Source organism: Biomphalaria glabrata, chromosome 2 (genome assembly GCF_947242115.1).
Source record: "Biomphalaria glabrata chromosome 2, xgBioGlab47.1, whole genome shotgun sequence".
In the NCBI taxonomy this organism is placed as follows: domain Eukaryota; kingdom Metazoa; phylum Mollusca; class Gastropoda; family Planorbidae; genus Biomphalaria; species Biomphalaria glabrata.
The window spans coordinates 32226995-32243143 of record NC_074712.1 but is presented as its reverse complement, the minus strand read 5'-3'; positions in this window follow the sequence as shown (position 1 = coordinate 32243143).

Below are 16149 nucleotides of genomic sequence, written 5' to 3'. Positions count from 1 at the left end.
CAAACACATAACAAAACACATCAAATGGATGGTTTTGAGGTCAAACGATGTGAATAAATGGGCATTGCCATTGTATTGATTTCAAAATCAACCAAAAAAAAAAACAATCTTGGAATGAATGGTTTTGAGGTCATACGATAAGAATGTATGGGCATTGGCATTGTACTGGTTTCAAAATCAACCACGCAAGAAAACAAAAACAAAAATCTTGGAAAGGATGGTTTTGAGGTCATACGATGAGAATGTATGGGCATTGGCATCGTATTGGTTTCAAAATCAACCAACGCAAGAAAAAAACAAAAAACTAAAAACAATCTTGGAATGAATGGTTTTGAAGTCATACGATGAGAATGTATGGGCATTGGCATCGTATTGGTTTCAAAATCAACCACGCAAGAAAACAAAAACAAAAATCTTGGAAAAGATGGTTTTGAGGTCATACGATGAGAATGTATGGGCATTGGCATTGTACTGGTTTCAAAATCAACCACGCAAGAAAACAAAAACAAAAATCTTGGAAAGGATGGTTTTGAGGTCATGCGATGAGAATGTATGGGCATTGGCATCGTATTGGTTTCAAAATCAACCAACGCAAGAAAAAAACAAAAACCTAAAAACACTCTTGGAAAGGATGGTTTTGAGGTCATACGATGAGAATGAATGGGCATTGGCATCGTATTGGTTTCAAAATCAACCAACGCAAGAAAACAAAACAAACAAAAAAAAAGTGGAATGGATGGTTTCGAGGTCATACGCTGAGAATGTATGGGCATTGGCATCGTATTGGTTTCAAAATCAACCACCGCTGAAATCCGCTATCGGAATAATATAAATAGGCAATCGCTGAACCTCCAAGAAAACATGTAACATCTATGTTGCATTTAGTATGGGGACTCAACCCAGAACTTGTGTGACAGGCTCGAGTTAAACGATAGATGGCATAAACATGGCTTTTTACTGGACAGAATTCATGTTGAAAATTAATTGCCAGTAATTTTTTTTGAATCAATTACAGTATTATAAGCGCACATTCTTGAAAGCATGGGATAAAACGATATTATTAATTAATATCTATTCGTTTTAATACACATAAGTAATATGCAAGCATGTAGTTTAAATATTGGAATATTAGTGTTGTGTTAAATTTCTATTTAGGTGACGGCCAAAGACTGTAGATCTATATGGCGTAGCCACTGCCTGCAACACAAGTAAATATCGGTATCACACTAGTAGGCTACTGCGCAGACGGTGACGTTGGGTTCCACGATACGTACCGGAGAGAGATAGACAGAAAATGGCATAAAAAGTTAATCGTAGCCAAGTATTAATGTCTCAATAACTATTATATTCTAGTTCTGAAATCACATAGGTTAAAGAGAACACTTAAAAATATTATTATTACATTTTTTTTTTCATATTATGGACCCTGCTGTCGTATAACACGTACGCTACCTTGATATATTAATAAACATCAACTTAATTGTTGTTAATTATTTTCAATGCTGTTGGTTAACGCCTAGTTCTATATATTGTTATAACTCTGCCATGCGCACCACCATCCAGGCTAGTGCAGAAGGTGCGATTTTATAAACCAGCCTAGGAAGGATGTTTACATTGGGATGAGAACGATTTCCGCCCAAGTCTAGAGCCGAAATATAAAGAATATGCTAGATAGACGCTGTTATTTTGTATTTGTGATGTCCTGTAAATTAACATCCTTGAGTTGCCTCCCTTAAATTTTTACATTGGTACAGAAGTTGGACTGAGTGACTCAACGGAGCCTTAGGTAGGACTTTATTTAAAATGACATTTATGAATTGGCTTGACGAGTTAAAATTGAAGGAACTGAAAGTAGAGCTTGAGTGGCGGCGTCTGAAACGCTATAAAAAAAAAGACATTTTTAGAGCACGTCTTCGGCAGGCTCTAGCTGATGAAGGTGAGGATCCGGAAACATATTTGATTGAAGTGGATCCAGATGTCGGCGAGCTTCTGAAAACTTTGAAAGACTCAATTAATGATTATGGTGAACATGATCGGGAACGAGTTGGATGATATTTGTATTGAAAAAGGAAGGCCAAAAAGATCAAAGTGATCAAATGGTGTCGCATGCGAAAGAAGGAATAATTTCGTTGAAAAAGGAGCAGTTGCCTGGCAAGGACTGTGGCTGATCATACAGTGGTGAAGACTGCGCTGGGGATTGTAGCGCCGTCTGTGACTGTGTTGTGGGCAAGTCTTGCGGAGGTGACTTTTAAGACGAGAAACGTGACAACGATTGCTGCGACTTTCTAAATGGGATGTACCAAATCCAAAGGAAAAAAGCAGATAAAGAAACTAGAAAAGTCTGCTATGTGCGTGAATCTTTTGTTCCTAATGTATCTGCATCGAGTGCCTCAATGAACCGGACACATCTAAACAACGTTGGGTCTGCGTCCAGGCTTGCTGCTGTGGAACTTAAAGACCTCTGTTTATCTGTCAGTACCTTTGACGAGAACTCAAACCACGAATGCTTGAAGACCGTTTCTGATTCCTTGCCTTTGATGTCGTCAGGTGAATTTATGAATACGAGCCCCAACATAGGCCGAGAAAGAAACAACGGATTTGACTTTGCCAGCGGCATAAGAGAGAACTCGATGCTTGGCAACTGCATCCAGGCGATTGACATGAACTGTATATGCGGCGCCTTGTGGCGACAGTGCTAATGCAAAAAAACCCAGCTACGATGTCTGAACTTAAAAGAAATTTGTACTTCTGCCCACATCAGTGAGAGTGACTTTAACGGTGGTGAATTAATTCCAGCGAAACCTTATGCAGTGGTGGATAAAAATTACAAGGATTCTTCATGGGCATACTTTACATATGAGGATGAGAAAGACTATGTGCTTGAAACCATGGCTACCTGTGGGCCTACAACTGTGTCACGAGACATCCATGGAAAAGGTCCGCTGACTAAGGGTCTTAGAACAATAACCCCTTGAATCTACAGTGATCTCTACAACCCCCATTTTTGTTAAGTGGCTGGTAACTCTGACCCCCACTAACTTTCCCTGTGTCTGATGGCTGGCATCAGCGACTATCGTCATGAGGTCTAAGCAGCGACCACGATATCGTCTCAAGCGTAGACTGGCCAACTGGAAGAAGAGAAAGCGACGGCCGCGGAAAACTGTGCAGATGGCTTCGTGGGCAACAGGCACCCTACCATATGTGGTTCTTACCGTTAGACCTCCACCTGAATTGTCAATTCTCCACTGCACTGTTTCTTTTCGGGACGAAAAGCTCTACAAAGGGGTCAATGTTATAACTCTGAAATGCGCACAGCCATCCATGCTAGTGCAGAAGGTGCGCACTTCTAGAAACCAGACTAGGAAGGATGTTTACATTTGGAAGAGAACGATTTCCGCTTTAGTCTAAAGCCGAAGTGAAAAGACTGAGCTAGAGATAGATGTTGTTATAATGTATTTGTGATGTCCTGTGAATAAACATCCCTGCCTCCTTGAGTTGCATACTTTAAGTTATTAAAATAAATATATTAATTTCAAATATACATTAGTATATTTTAAAGTTGTGAGAACCACTCTAGCCATCAATAGCTGGTATCAAGTACTTGACAGAAAACACAAACTTTTTTTGTAATCTTGTAGGTTAGGCTATCAAACACATAACAAAACACATCGAATGGATGGTTTTGAGGTCATACGATGTGAATAAATGGGCATTGCCATTGTATTGATTTCAAAATCAACCAAAAAAAAAAAACAATCTTGGAATGAATGGTTTTGAGGTCATACGATAAGAATGTATGGGCATTGGCATTGTACTGGTTTCAAAATCAACCACGCAAGAAAACAAAAACAAAAATCTTGGTAAGGATGGTTTTGAGGTCATACGATGAGAATGTATGGGCATTGGCATTGTACTGTTTTCAAAATCAACCAACGCAAGAAAAAAAACAAAAAACTAAAAACACTCTTGAAAAGGATGGTTTTGAGGTCATACGATGAGAATGTTTGGGCATTGGCATTGTATTGGTTTCAAAATCAACCAACGCAAGAAAAAAAACAAAAAACTAAAAACAATCTTGGAATGGATGGTTTTGAAGTCATACGATGAGAATGTATGGGCATTGGCATCGTATTGATTTCAAAATCAACCACGCAAGAAAACAAAAACAAAAATCTTGGAAAGGATGGTTTTGAGGTCATACGATGAGAATGTATTGGCATTGGCATTGTACTGGTTTCAAAATCAACCACGCAAGAAAACAAAAACAAAAATCTTGGAAAGGATGGTTTTGAGGTCATGCGATGAGAATGTATGGGCATTGGCATCGCATTGGTTTCAAAATCAACCAACGCAAGAAAAAAACAAAAAACTAAAAACACTCTTGGAAAGGATGGTTTTGAGGTCATACGATGAGAATGTATGGGCATTGGCATCGTATTGGTTTCAAAATCAACCAACGCAAGAAAACAAAACAAACAAAAAAAAAGTGGAATGGATGGTTTCGAGGTCATACGCTGAGAATGTATGGGCATTGGCATCGTATTGGTTTCAAAATCAACCACCGCTGAAATCCGCTATCGGAATAATATAAATAGGCAATCGCTGAACCTCCAAGAAAACATGTAACATCTATGTTGCATTTAGTATGGGGACTCAACCCAGAACTTGTGTGACAGGCTCGAGTTAAACGATAGATGGCATAAACATGGCTTTTTATTGGACAGAATTCATGTTGAAAATTAATCGCCAGTAATTTTTAGCGGCCCCCGTAAGGGGAAAAAGCCGCTATTAGGTTTGTGCAAAATGTCCGTCTGTCCGTCTGTCCGTCTGTCCGTCTGTCCGTCTGTCCGTCTGTCCGTCTGTCCGTCTGTCACACTCAGATCTCGAAAACTAGAAGAGATATGAAAAATATTATTTCATCATTAAATCCGGCTTGAAAAGTTTAGGTGCAACGGCTACTTTTGGTTTTCTAAAAGCAAACCGTTTAATTTATAAAATTAATTATGCAAGCGATTTTTTCATAAAAATACACCAATTCTAAAACAATTACGTAAATGTAAGGGAGGCAATGTTACAATATGCTAACAAAGATGGACAATTTTTGTGTATTTTCAGTATCACTAAGTCAAATATATTTTTAAAATGTACAGGAAATGTTTACAACAAATACAAATAATAGTTAAAGACGTTTTTTCTGGTCAACTAGCTGCTAAAATTAAAAGAAAACATTTCTGTTTGTTTATAAAGGCTAATAATGCACTTTGTATGTAAATATCACGCACATTTTTTTAAATGGACTTTTTATGCAGCGATTTTCGTGCAGTAGCGTAACGTCGCAACATGATCAGGTGCTAAACCAATTCCTTAAACTTTTTTTAAAAATCAGATTTTATTTATTTTTTGTTTAGTGCCCCCATCCGAATAAAAGAAGCTTATTTTTGTGCGTTTTGTCTGTTGGTCGGTCTGTCCGTCACGATTAGATTTAAAAAACTAGAACTCTAAAAGCTATTGAAAATCTGATTTACCCTTTAATGTTCCTCCCATAACATCTCAATAGTTTTAAGTATCTAAAATTGATTGTTCCGGATTTTTTGTGCAAAACTAATCAACGCCAACAAATGTTTGTTTGCTCTTCTAACTTATATTACATTCAATTTCCATGCTTAAACGTTGCAAAAACACATTATCAATAATATGTTGTTCCGTTTTTTATGTAAATAGCATATTAATGCTAAATCATAATCTCTATACTGACTTATATTTCATTAAGTGTAAAAATGTTCCGGATATTGTTTTATAAAACATGAATTATGCCTAATGATTGTTTGAAATCGCATAAGGCTTTTAAAAAAAGTAATTTACTAGAATTGATTACTAAACATTACTTTTTAGACATTTAATTTTCTTGTAAAACATAACATAGAAGTTTTGTAATCGATAAAGAAAGTTCCGGATTTTGTTTCTTACAAATCGTCGCCAGAAATTTCCGAATTTATTTAAAAATCTACTAACGCCAAATAATTGTTTGAACTCCCTCTTCTAATTAATAAACAAATAATCTTCTCATTTACGAAATAATGTTTTTACGGATTTTTATGAAAAATATTTTAACTCACTACTCTCTTACAGTACATTTAACTTTCTACCTAAAACATTAAAAAATCTAATTATCGTTAATATTATGTTCCGATTTTTAAGGAAAACAGAATCCAAACACCAAAGTAAGGTATGAAAATCTCTCCACGTGGCTGTAGTACATCTAATTTTTATACGAGACCATCCAAAAAATTTAATTAACGGTATTACATTTATCTGAAATTCTCTTTTTCTTTTACTATTTATACAAACATCCGGAACAATCTATTATATAAACTTTTCAATTGTGTTCGTACCTAAAAATTATTGCGATGTTTTGAAACGTAAAATAAAGGTTAATCAATTTTTAATAACTTTTAGTTGTTTTTTTTTATATCAAGATAACGGACAGACCGACTGACAGACAAAACGCAAAAACAATGTGGCTTTGATCCTTTTTAAATAATATCTATTAGAACTCAGTGCACCAATGTCTATGAACCCTCGTTAAATATCTCGTGTAAATAAAGACATTTTTTTTATGGTACCGGTACTAGCCTATTGTGAGGTAATGGAATTTTTTTTCTTTGACGTCATATGAATGGACTCTTTCAATGTAATGTTAAAAGAACGCACTCGGTGCACCAATTTCTATTAACCCTCGAAAAAATTGCTTGTATTAATGAAAACATATTTTAGTCTAACTAAGCCGTGTGACGTAGTGTTTTTTTTTTCCTTTGACGTCACATGGAATGAATTCTTTAAATGAAATGCTAAAAGAACGCACTCGGTGCACCAATGTCTATGAACACTCGAGAAATGGCTCGTGTTGATAAAGGTGATTTTTAGTCTAGCTAGGCCTTGTGACGTAGTGTTTTTTTTTCCTTTGACGTCATATGGAATGAATTCTTTAAATGAAATACTAAAAGAACGCACTCGGTGCACCAATGTCTATGAACACTCTATAAAAGGCTCGTAATGATGAAGGCGATTTTTTTTCTAGCTAGGCCGTGTGACGTAGTGTTTTTTTTTCCTTTGACGTCATATGGAATGAATTCTTTAAATGAAATGCTTAAAGAACGCACTCGGTGCACCAAAGTCTATGAACACTCGATAAATGGCTCTTATAGATGAAGGCGATTTTTAGTCTAGCTAGGCCGTGTGACGTAGTGTTTTTTTTTCCCTCTGACGTTATATGGAATTAATTCTTCAAATGAAATGAAAAAAGAACTCGGTATAGTAATGTTTATTAAGCCTCGTTATGTGACTCGCGTTTAAAAAAGGAATGATATCTTGATTTAGATCTAATCTAGATTTTTTAAACTAGATCTAGATTTTTATTACAGTATATCTAGATCTGGATTTATATTCTAATTAAAATTATTTTAGAGTCTAGATCTAGAATTTCTAGATCTAGTTTAGACTAAAATAGACTAGATTAAGATGTAGAATTTCAATTTCTAAACTTAAAGTGTAAAAAAAAAGTGTAGATTTTCATTTCCAAACGTTTTGATCAATATTGTAATGTCTTAATATACTAAAACTAATCTACTATTTTTTTTATTAAATTTAAATTTACGGCAAATGAATCTTTGAAACATTATTACTTTTGACCATCGGATGGCTGCCTGGTCGTGCGGTTTGCGCGCTGGACTGTCGTTCAGATTTATGGATGGCCCAGGGTTCAAACCCTGCCCGCTCCCATCCCCCGTCGTCCTGCGGGAGGTTTGGACTAGGAAGTAATTATCTTCAACTCTGAAGGAACATCCGAAACGTGTAAAACATTTTACATCAAAATTAAATCACCTCTTGAATATTATTATCGAATATGCAGATCCGACAGGGATCCGACTTCGACGGGGGCCGCCTCTGAGTTTGTGTAACACAAACTCTCTTTGTAATCTTGTTTTTGAATGAATTACAGTATTATAAGCGCACATTCTTGAAAGCATGGGATAAAACGATATTATTAATTAATATCTATTCGTTTTAATACACATAAGTAATATGCAAGCATGTAGTTTAAATATTGGAATATTAGTGTTGTGTTAAATTTCTATTTAGGTGACGGCCAAAGACTGTAGATCTATATGGCGTAGCCACTGCCTGCAACACAAGTAAATATCGGTATCACACTAGTAGGCTACTGCGCAGACGGTGACGTTGGGTTCCACGATACGTACCGGAGAGAGATAGACAGAAAATGGCATAAAAAGTTAATCGTAGCCAAGTATTAATGTCTCAATAACTATTATATTCTAGTTCTGAAATCACATAGGTTAAAGAGAACACTTAAAAATATTATTATTACATTTTTTTTTTCTTATTATGGACCCTGCTGTCGTATAATACGTACGCTACCTTGATATATTAATAAACATCAACTTAATTGTTGTTAATTATTTTCAATGCTGTTGGTTAACGCCTAGTTCTATATATTGTTATAACTCTGCCATGCGCACCACCATCCAGGCTAGTGCAGAAGGTGCGATTTTATAAACCAACTAGGAAGGATGTTTACATTGGGAAGAGAACGATATCCGCCCAAGTCTAGAGCCGAAATATAAAGAATGTGCTAGATAGACGCTGTTATTTTGTATTTGTGATGTCCTGTAAATTAACATCCTTGAGTTGCCTCCCTTAAGTTTTTACATTGGTACAGAAGTTGGACTGAGTGACTCAACGGAGCCTTAGGTAGGACTTTATTTAAAATGATATCTATGAATTGGCTTGACGAGTTAAAATTGAAGGAACTGAAAGTAGAGCTTGAGTGGCGGCGTCTGAAACGCTATGAAAAAAAAAAGACATTTTTAGAGCACGTCTTCGGCAGGCTCTAGCTGATAAAGGTGAGGATCCGGAAACATATTTGATTGAAGTGGATCCAGATGTCGGCGAGCTTCTGAAAACTATGAAAGACTCAATTAATGATTATGGTAAACATGATCGGGAACGAGGTGGATGATATTTGTATTGAAAAAGGAAGGCCAAAAAGATCAAAGTGATCAAATGGTGTCGCATGCGAAAGAAGGAATAATTTCGTTGAAAAAGGAGCAGTTGCCTGGCAAGGACTGTGGCTGATCATACAGTGGTAAAGACTGCGCTGGGGATTGTAGCGCCGTCTGTGACTGTGTTGTGGGCAAGTCTTCCGGAGGTGACTTTTAAGACGAGAAACGTGACAACGATTGCTGCGACTTTCTAAATGGGATGTACCAAATCCAAAGGAAAAAAGCAGATGAAGAAACTAGAAAAGTCTGCTATGTTGGTGAATCTTTTGTTCCTAATGTATCTGCATCGAGTGCCTCAATGAACCGAACACATCTAAACAACGTTGGATCTGCGTCCAGGCTTGCTGCTGTGGAACTTAAAGACCTCTGTTTATCTGTCAGTACCTTTGACGAGAACTCAAACCACGAATGCTTGAAGACCGTTTCTGATTCCTTGCCTTTGATGTCGTCAGGTGAATTTATGAATACGAGCCCCAACATAGGCCGAGAAAGAAACAACGGATTTGACTTTGCCAGCGGCATAAGAGAGAACTCGATGCTTGGCAACTGCATCCAAGCGATTGATATGAACTGTATATGCGGAGCCTTGTGGCGACAGTGCTAATGCAAAAAAAACCAGCTACAATGTCTGAACTTAACAGAAATTTGTACTTCTGCCCACATCAGTGAGAGTGACTTTAACGGTGGTGAATTAATTCCAACGAAACCTGATGCAGTGGTGGATAAAAATTACAAGGATTCTTCATGGGCATACTTTACATATGAGGATGAGAAAGACTATGTGCTTGAAACCATGGCTACCTGTGGGCCTACAACTGTGTCACGAGACATCCATGGAAAAGGTCCGCTGACTAAGGGTCTTAGAACAATAACCCCTTGAATCTACAGTGATCTCTACAACCCCCATTTTTGTTAAGTGGCTGGTAACTCTGACCCCCACTAACTTTCCCTGTGTCTGATGGCTGGCATCAGCGACTATCGTCATGAGGTCTAAGCAGCGACCACGATATCGTCTCAAGCGTAGACTGGCCAACTGGAAGAAGAGAAAGCGACGGCCGCGGAAAACTGTGCAGATGGCTTCGTGGGCAACAGGCACCCTACCATATGTGGTTCTTACCGTTAGACCTCCACCTGAATTGTCAATTCTCCACTGTACTGTTTCTTTTCGGGACGAAAAGCTCTACAAAGGGGTCAATGTTATAACTCTGCAATGCGCACAGCCATCCATGCTAGTGCAGAAGGTGCGCACTTCTAGAAACCAGACTAGGAAGGATGTTTACATTTGGAAGAGAACGATTTCCGCTTTAGTCTAAAGCCGAAGTGAAAAGACTGAGCTAGAGATAGATGTTGTTATAATGTATTTGTGATGTCCTGTGAATAAACATCCCTGCCTCCTTGAGTTGCATACTTTAAGTTATTAAAATAAATATATTAATTTCAAATATACATTAGTATATTTTAAAGTTGTGAGAACCACTCTAGCCATCAATAGCTGGTATCAAGTACTTGACAGAAAACACAAACTTTTTTTGTAATCTTGTAGGTTAGGCTATCAAACACATAACAAAACACATCGAATGGATGGTTTTGAGGTCATACGATGTGAATAAATGGGCATTGCCATTGTATTGATTTCAAAATCAACCAAAAAAAAAAACAATCTTGGAATGAATGGTTTTGAGGTCATACGATAAGAATGTATGGGCATTGGCATTGTACTGGTTTCAAAATCAACCACGCAAGAAAACAAAAACAAAAATCTTGGAAAGGATGGTTTTGAGGTCATACGATGAGAATGTATGGGCATTGGCATTGTACTGTTTTCAAAATCAACCAACGCAAGAAAAAAACAAAAAACTAAAAACACACTTGAAAAGGATGGTTTTGAGGTCATACGATGAGAATGTATGGGCATTGGCATCGTATTGGTTTCAAAATCAACCAACGCAAGAAAAAAACAAAAAACTAAAAACAATCTTGGAATGAATGGTTTTGAAGTCATACAATGAGAATGTATGGGCATTGGCATCGTATTGGTTTCAAAATCAACCACGCAAGAAAACAAAAACAAAAATCTTGGAAAGGATGGTTTTGAGGTCATACGATGAGAATGTATGGGCATTGGCATTGTACTGGTTTCAAAATCAACCACGCAAGAAAACAAAAACAAAAATCTTGGAAAGGATGGTTTTGAGGTCATGCGATGAGAATGTATGGGCATTGGCATCGTATTGGTTTCAAAATCAACCAACGCAAGAAAAAAACAAAAACCTAAAAACACTCTTGGAAAGGATGGTTTTGAGGTCATACGATGAGAATGTATGGGCATTGGCATCGTATTGGTTTCAAAATCAACCAACGCAAGAAAACAAAACAAACAAAAAAAAAGTGGAATGGATGGTTTCGAGGTCATACGCTGAGAATGTATGGGCATTGGCATCGTATTGGTTTCAAAATCAACCACCGCTGAAATCCGCTATCGGAATAATATAAATAGGCAATCGCTGAACCTCCAAGAAAACATGTAACATCTATGTTGCATTTAGTATGGGGACTCAACCCAGAACTTGTGTGACAGGCTCGAGTTAAACGATAGATGGCATAAACATGGCTTTTTACTGGACAGAATTCATGTTGAAAATTAATTGCCAGTAATTTTTTTTGAATGAATTACAGTATTATAAGCGCACATTCTTGAAAGCATGGGATAAAACGATATTATTAATTAATATCTATTCGTTTTAATACACATAAGTAATATGCAAGCATGTAGTTTAAATATTGGAATATTAGTGTTGTGTTAAATTTCTATTTAGGTGACGGCCAAAGACTGTAGATCTATATGGCGTAGCCACTGCCTGCAACACAAGTAAATATCGGTATCACACTAGTAGGCTACTGCGCAGACGGTGACGTTGGGTTCCACGATACGTACCGGAGAGAGATAGACAGAAAATGGCATAAAAAGTTAATCGTAGCCAAGTATTAATGTCTCAATAACTATTATATTCTAGTTCTGAAATCACATAGGTTAAAGAGAACACTTAAAAATATTATTATTACATTTTTTTTTTTCATATTATGGACCCTGCTGTCGTATAATACGTACGCTACCTTGATATATTAATAAACATCAACTTAATTGTTGTTAATTATTTTCAATGCTGTTGGTTAACGCCTAGTTCTATATATTGTTATAACTCTGCCATGCGCACCACCATCCAGGCTAGTGCAGAAGGTGCGATTTTATAAACCAGCCTAGGAAGGATGTTTACATTGGGAAGAGAACGATTTCCGCCCAAGTCTAGAGCCGAAATATAAAGAATATGCTAGATAGACGCTGTTATTTTGTATTTGTGATGTCCTGTAAATTAACATCCTTGAGTTGCCTCCCTTAAATTTTTACATTGGTACAGAAGTTGGACAGAGTGACTCAACGGAGCCTTAGGTAGGAGTTTATTTAAAATGACATTTATGAATTGGCTTGACGAGTTAAAATTGAAGGAACTGAAAGTAGAGCTTGAGTGGCGGCGTCTGAAACGCTATAAAAAAAAAGACATTTTTAGAGCACGTCTTCGGCAGGCTCTAGCTAATGAAGGTGAGGATCCGGAAACATATTTGATTGAAGTGGATCCAGATGTCGGCGAGCTTCTGAAAACTATGAAAGACTCAATTAATGATTATGGTGAACATGATCGGGAACGAGGTGGATGATATTTGTATTGAAAAAGGAAGGCCAAAAAGATCAAAGTGATCAAATGGTGTCGCATGCGAAAGAAGGAATAATTTCGTTGAAAAAGGAGCAGTTGCCTGGCAAGGACTGTGGCTGATCATACAGTGGTGAAGACTGCGCTGGGGATTGTAGCGCCGTCTGTGACTGTGTTGTGGGCAAGTCTTGCGGAGGTGACTTTTAAGACGAGAAACGTGACAACGATTGCTGCGACTTTCTAAATGGGATGTACCAAATCCAAAGGAAAAAAGCAGATAAAGAAACTAGAAAAGTCTGCTATGTGCGTGAATCTTTTGTTCCTAATGTATCTGCATCGAGTGCCTCAATGAACCGAACACATCTAAACAACGTTGGGTCTGCGTCCAGGCTTGCTGCTGTGGAACTTAAAGACCTCTGTTTATCTGTCAGTACCTTTGACGAGAACTCAAACCACGAATGCTTGAAGACCGTTTCTGATTCCTTGCCTTTGATGTCGTCAGGTGAATTTATGAATACGAGCCCCAACATAGGCCGAGAAAGAAACAACGGATTTGACTTTGCCAGCGGCATAAGAGAGAACTCGATGCTTGGCAACTGCATCCAGGCGATTGACATGAACTGTATATGCGGCGCCTTGTGGCGACAGTGCTAATGCAAAAAAAACCCAGCTACGATGTCTGAACTTAACAGAAATTTGTACTTCTGCCCACATCAGTGAGAGTGACTTTAACGGTGGTGAATTAATTCCAACGAAACCTGATGCAGTGGTGGATAAAAATTACAAGGATTCTTCATGGGCATACTTTACATATGAGGATGAGAAAGACTATGTGCTTGAAACCATGGCTACCTGTGGGCCTACAACTGTGTCACGAGACATCCATGGAAAAGGTCCGCTGACTAAGGGTCTTAGAACAATAACCCCTTGAATCTACAGTGATCTCTACAACCCCCATTTTTGTTAAGTGGCTGGTAACTCTGACCCCCACTAACTTTCCCTGTGTCTGATGGCTGGCATCAGCGACTATCGTCATGAGGTCTAAGCAGCGACCACGATATCGTCTCAAGCGTAGACTGGCCAACTGGAAGAAGAGAAAGCGACGGCCGCGGAAAACTGTGCAGATGGCTTCGTTGGCAACAGGCACCCTACCATATGTGGTTCTTACCGTTAGACCTCCACCTGAATTGTCAATTCTCCACTGCACTGTTTCTTTTCGGGACGAAAAGCTCTACAAAGGGGTCAATGTTATAACTCTGAAATGCGCACAGCCATCCATGGTAGTGCAGAAGGTGCGCACTTCTAGAAACCAGACTAGGAAGGATGTTTACATTTGGAAGAGAACGATTTCCGCCCAAGTCTAAAGCCGAAGTGAAAAGACTGAGCTAGAGATAGATGTTGTTATAATGTATTTGTGATGTCCTGTGAATAAACATCCCTGCCTCCTTGAGTTGCATACTTTAAGTTATTAAAATAAATATATTAATTTCAAATATACATTAGTATATTTTAAAGTTGTGAGAACCACTCTAGCCATCAATAGCTGGTATCAAGTACTTGACAGAAAACACAAACTTTTTTTGTAATCTTGTAGGTTAGGCTATCAAACACATAACAAAACACATCAAATGGATGGTTTTGAGGTCATACGATGTGAATAAATGGGCATTGCCATTGTATTGATTTCAAAATCAACCAAAAAAAAAACAATCTTGGAATGAATGGTTTTGAGGTCATACGATAAGAATGTATGGGCATTGGCATTGTACTGGTTTCAAAATCAACCACGCAAGAAAACAAAAATAAAAATCTTGGAAAGGATGGTTTTGAGGTCATACGATGAGAATGTATGGGCATTGGCATCGTATTGGTTTCAAAATCAACCAACGCAAGAAAAAAACAAAAAACTAAAAACAATCTTGGAATGGATGGTTTTGAAGTCATACGATGAGAATGTATGGGCATTGGCATCGTATTGATTTCAAAATCAACCACGCAAGAAAACAAAAACAAAAATCTTGGAAAGGATGGTTTTGAGGTCATACGATGAGAATGTATTGGCATTGGCATTGTACTGGTTTCAAAATCAACCACGCAAGAAAACAAAAACAAAAATCTTGGAAAGGATGGTTTTGAGGTCATGCGATGAGAATGTATGGGCATTGGCATCGCATTGGTTTCAAAATCAACCAACGCAAGAAAAAAACAAAAAACTAAAAACACTCTTGGAAAGGATGGTTTTGAGGTCATACGATGAGAATGTATGGGCATTGGCATCGTATTGGTTTCAAAATCAACCAACGCAAGAAAACAAAACAAACAAAAAAAAAGTGGAATGGATGGTTTCGAGGTCATACGCTGAGAATGTATGGGCATTAGCATCGTATTGGTTTCAAAATCAACCACCGCTGAAATCCGCTATCGGAATAATATAAATAGGCAATCGCTGAACCTCCAAGAAAACATGTAACATCTATGTTGCATTTAGTATGGGGACTCAACCCAGAACTTGTGTGACAGGCTCGAGTTAAACGATAGATGGCATAAACATGGCTTTTTATTGGACAGAATTCATGTTGAAAATTAATTGCCAGTAATTTTTTTTGAATGAATTACAGTATTATAAGCGCACATTCTTGAAAGCATGGGATAAAACGATATTATTAATTAATATCTATTCGTTTTAATACACATAAGTAATATGCAAGCATGTAGTTTAAATATTGGAATATTAGTGTTGTGTTAAATTTTTATTTAGGTGACGGCCAAAGACTGTAAATCTATATGGCGTAGCCACTGCCTGCAACACAAGTAAATATCGGTATCAAACTAGTAGGCTACTGCGCAGACGGTGACGTTGGGTTCCACGATACGTACCGGAGAGAGATAGACAGAAAATGGCATAAAAAGTTAATCGTAGCCAAGTATTAATGTCTCAATAACTATTATATTCTAGTTCTGAAATCACATAGGTTAAAGAGAACACTTAAAAATATTATTATTACATTTTTTTTTTCATATTATGGACCCTGCTGTCGTATAATACGTACGCTACCTTGATATATTAATAAACATCAACTTAATTGTTGTTAATTATTTTCAATGCTGTTGGTTAACGCCTAGTTCTATATATTGTTATAACTCTGCCATGCGCACCACCATCCAGGCTAGTGCAGAAGGTGCGATTTTATAAACCAGACTAGGAAGGATGTTTACATTGGGAAGAGAACGATTTCCGCCCAAGTCTAGAGCCGAAATATAAAGAATGTGCTAGATAGACGCTGTTATTTTGTATTTGTGATGTCCTGTAAATTAACATCCTTGAGTTGCCTCCCTTAAGTTTTTACATTGGTACAGAAGTT